This window comes from Arabidopsis thaliana, chromosome 3 (genome assembly GCF_000001735.4).
Source record: "Arabidopsis thaliana chromosome 3, partial sequence".
NCBI classification, from domain to species: Eukaryota; Viridiplantae; Streptophyta; class Magnoliopsida; order Brassicales; family Brassicaceae; genus Arabidopsis; species Arabidopsis thaliana.
In genome coordinates this window covers 13,744,550-13,749,721 of record NC_003074.8, presented here as the reverse complement: position 1 = coordinate 13,749,721, position 5,172 = coordinate 13,744,550, and positions in this window count along the sequence as shown.

The following is a 5,172-nucleotide window of genomic DNA, read 5'->3' as shown; positions in this document are numbered from 1 at the left end:
GATCCCATCAGAACTTCGCAGTTAAGCGTGCTTGGGCGAGAGTAGTACTAGCATGAGTGACCTCCAGGAAAGTCCTCGTGTTTCATCACTCTNTTTTTTGGTTTTTTCTCTTCTTTTTTTTGTGAAAAATGTATGACTCTATAACTTTTAGACCGTGAGACCAAACTTGGCATGTGATACCTTTTCGGAAAGCCCAAAGAGAGTTGTCGAATGAATGAGGAAGGGGTTTTTTTCTACTCCAAATTTTGACCGAAATGTATTTTTTTTGGCCTTTTCGTGATCTTTGCTATATTACGGGACAAAAATTATATGTTCGGACATTGTTTTCGAATATTTTGCATGTATCAAAGCTCTTATAAACAAGATAGGGTATTCCGACATAGCTGGTGGGACCTACGGCAAATGGATCATAAAGTTTTCAAAAAAGAATATATATGATTGCATTGCATGTAGTAACTGATGCGATCATACCAGCACTAATGCACTTGATCCTATCAGAACACCACAGTTAAGCGTGTTTGGGCGAGAGTAGTACTAGGACGGGTGACCTCCAGGAAAGTCCTCGTGTTACATAACTCTTTTTTTCGGTTTTTCTCTTTTTTTTTTGTTAAAAATGTATGACTTTATAACTTTTAGACCGTGAGGCCAAACTTGGCATGTGATACCTTTTCGGAAAGCCCAGAGAGAGCTCTCCAATGAATGATGAAGGGTTTTTTTTCCTACTCCAAATTTTGACCTTAATGTACTATTTTGGCATTTTCGTGATCTTTGCTATATTACGGGGCGAAAATTATATGTTCGGACATTGTTTTCGAAGATTTTGCATGTATCAAAGCTCTTATAAACAAGATAGGGTATTCCTACATAGCTGGTGGGACCCACTGCAAATGGATCATAAAATCTTCAAAAAAGAATAGATACGATTGCATTGCATGTAGTAACAGATGCGATCATACCAGCACTAATGCACCAGATCCCATCAGAACTTCGCAGTTACGCGTGCTTGGGCGAGAGTAGTACTAGGATGGGTGACCTCTAGGAAAGTCCTCGTGTTTCATCACTCTTTTTTTTGTTTTTTCTCTTCTTTTTTTTGTGAAAAATGTATGACTCTATAACTTTTAAACCGTGAGACCAAACTTGGCATGTGATACCTTTTCGGAAAGCCCAAAGAGAGCTGTCCAATGAATGAGGAAGGGGTTTTTTTCTACTCCAAATTTTGACCGAAATGTATTTTTTCTGGCCTTTTCGTGATCTTTGCTATATTACGGGACAAAAATTATATGTTCGGACATTGTTTTCGAATATTTTGCATGTATCAAAGCTCTTATAAACAAGATAGGGTATTCCTACATAGCTGGTGGGACCTACGGCAAATGGATCATAAAGTCTTCAAAAAAGAATATATATGATTGCATTGCATGTAGTAACACATGCGATCATACCAGCACTACTGCACCGGATCCCATCAGAACTCCGCAGGTAAGGGTGCTTGGGCGAGAGTAGTACTAGGATAGATTACCTCCCGGAAAGTCCTCGCGTTGCATCCCTCTTTTTTTTCGGTTTTTCTCTATTTTGTTTTGTTAATAATGTATGACTCTATATCTTTTAGACCGTGAGGCCAAACTTGTCATGTGATACCTTTTCGGAAAGCCCAAAGAGAGCTCTCCGATAAATGAGGAAGGAAAATGGAATTCTTCTATTGTTTTTTTTTCTACTCAAATTTTGACCTAAATGTACTTTTTTGGGCATTTTCGTGATCTTTGCTATATTACGGGGGGGGGGGCATTATATGTTCGGACATTGTTTTCCAATATTTTGCATTTATCAAGGCTCTTATTAAGAAGATAGGGTATTCCTACATAGCTGGTGGGACCCACGGCAAATGGATCATAAAGTCTTTAAAAAAGAATAGATACGATTACATTGCATGTAGTAACAGATGCGATCATACCAGCACTAATGCATCGGATCCCATCAGAACTACGCAGTTAAGGGTGCTTGGGCGAGAGTAGTACTAGGATGGGAGACCTCCAGGAAAGTCCTCGTGTTGCATCCCTGTTTTTTTCGGTTTTTCTCTTTTTGTTTTGTTAAAAATGTATGACTCTATAACTTTTAGACCGTGAGGCCAAACTTGGCATGTGATACCTTTTCAGAAAGCCCAAAGAGAGCTCTTCGATGACTGAGGAAGGAAAATGGAATTTTTCTATTGGTTTTTTTTCTACTCCAAATTTTAAACTTAATGTACTTTTTTGGGCCTTTTCGTGATCTTTGCTATATTACGGGGGGGAAATTATATGTTCGGACATTGTTTTCGAATATTTTGCATGTATCAAAGCTCTTATAAAGAATATAGGATATTCCTACATAGCTGGTGGGACCCACGGCAAATGGATCATAAAGTCTTTAAAAAAGAATAGATACGATTACATTGCATGTAGTAACACATGCGATCATACGAGCACTAATGCACCGTATCCCATTAGAACTCCGTAGTTAAGGGTGCTTGGGCGAGTGTACTACTAGGATGGGTTACCTCTCGGAAAGTCCTCGTGTTAAATCCCTCTTTTTTGTTAAAAATGTATGACTCTATAACTTTTAGACCGTGAGGCCAAACTTGGCATGTGATACCTTTTTGGAAAGCCCAAAAAGAACTCTCCGATGATTGAGGAAGGAAAATGGAATTCTCCTATTGTTTTTGTTTCCTACTCTAAATTTTTACCTTAATGTACTTTTTGTGGCCTTTTCGTGATCTTTGCTATATTACTGGGCAAAACTTATACGTTCCAACATTGTTTTCGAATATTTTGGATGTATCAAAGCTCTTATAAACAAGATTGGGTATTCCTACATAGCTGGTGGGACCCACGGCAAATGGATCATAAAGTCTTCAAAAAATAATAGATACGATTGCATTGCATGTAGTAACTGATGCGATCATACCAGCACTAATGCACTTGATCCTATCAGAACACCACAGTTAAGTGTGCTTGGGCGAGAGTAGTACTAGGATAGGTGACCTCCAGGAAAGTCTTCGTGTTGCATCCCTCTTTGTTTTCGGTTTTTTTCTTTTTTTTTTTGTTAAAAATGTATTACTCTATAACTTTTAGACCGTGAGGCCAAACTTGGCATGTGATACCTTTTTGGAAAGCCCAAAAAGAACTCTCCGATGATTGAGGAAGGAAAATGGAATTCTCCTATTGTTTTTGTTTCCTACTCTAAATTTTTACCTTAATGTACTTTTTGTGGCCTTTTCGTGATCTTTGCTATATTACTGGGCAAAACTTATACGTTCCAACATTGTTTTCGAATATTTTGGATGTATCAAAGCTCTTATAAACAAGATAGGGTATTCCTACATAGCTGGTGGGACCCACGGCAAATGGATCATAAAGTCTTCAAAAAATAATAGATACGATTGCATTGCATGTAGTAACTGATGCGATCATACCAGCACTAATGCACTTGATCCTATCAGAACACCACAGTTAAGTGTGCTTGGGTGAGAGTAGTACTAGGATGGGTGACCTCCAGGAAAGTCTTCGTGTTGCATCCCTCTTTGTTTTCGGTTTTTTTCTTTTTTTTTTTTGTTAAAAATGTATTACTCTATAACTTTTAGACCGTGAGGCCAAACTTGGCATGTGATACCTTTTTGGAATGCCCAAAGAGAGCTCTCCGATGAATGAGGGAAGGAAAATGGAATTCTCCTATTGATTTTTTTCCTACTCCAAATTTTGACCTTAATGTACTTTTTATGGCATTTTTGTGGTCTTTGCTATATTTTGGGGCGAACATTATATGTTCGGACATTGTTTTCCAATATTTTGCATGTATCAAAGCTTTTATAAATAAGATAGGTTATTCCTACATAGCTGGTGGGACCCACAGTAAATGAATCATAAAATCTTCAAAAAAGAATAGATACGATTGCATTGCATGTAGTAACAGATGCGATCATACCAGCACTAATGCATCAGATCCCATCGGAACTTCGTAGTTAAGCGTGCTTGGGCGAGAGTAGTACTAGGATGGGTGACCTCCAGGAAAGTCCTCGTGTTTAATCACTCTTTTTTTTTTTGTTTTTCTCTTCTTTTTTTTATGAAAAATGTATGAGTCTATAAGGTTTAGACCGTGAGGCCAAACTTGGCATGTGATACCTTTTCGGAAAGCCCAAAGAGAGCTGTCCAATGAATGAGGAAGGGCTTTTTTTCTACTCCAAATTTTGACCGAAATATATTTTTTCTGACCTTTTCGTGATCTTTGCTATATTACGGGACAAAAATTATATGTTCGGACATTGTTTTCGAATATTTTGCATGTATCAAAGCTCTTATAAACAAGATAGGGTATTCCTACATAGCTGGTGGGACCTACGGCAAATGGATCATAAAGTCTTCAAAAAAGAATATATATGATTGCATTGCATGTAGTAACTGATGCGATCATACCAGCACTAATGCACTTGATCCTATCAGAACACCACAGTTAAGCGTGCTTGGGGGAGAGTAGTACTAGGATGGGTGACCTCCAGAAAAGTCTTCGTGTTGCATCCCTCTTTTTTTCGGTTTTTCTCTTTTTTTTTTTGTTAAAAATGTAATACTCTATAACTTTTAGACCGTGAGGCCAAACTTGGCATGTGATACCTTTTTGGAATGCCCAAAGAGAGCTCTCCGATGAATGAGGGAAGGAAAATGGAATTCTCCTATTGATTTTTTTCCTACTCCAAATTTTGACCTTAATGTACTTTTTATGGCATTTTTGTGGTCTTTGCTATATTTTGGGGCGAACATTATATGTTCGGACATTGTTTTCGAATATTTTGCATGTATCAAAGCTTTTATAAATAAGATAGGTTATTCCTACATAGCTGGTGGGACCCACGGTAAATGAATCATAAAATCTTCAAAAAAGAATACATACGATTGCATTGCATGTAGTAACAGATGCGTTCATACCAGCACTAATGCACCAGATCCCATCAGAACTTCGCAGTTAAGAGTGCTTGGGCGAGAGTAGTACTAGGATGGGTGACCTCCAGGAAAGTCCTCGTGTTTAATCACTCTTTTTTTTTGTTTTTCTCTTCTTTTTTTTGTGAAAAATGTATGAGTCTATAAGGTTTAGACCGTGAAGCCAAACTTGGCATGTGATACCTTTTCGGAAAGCCCAAAGAGAGCT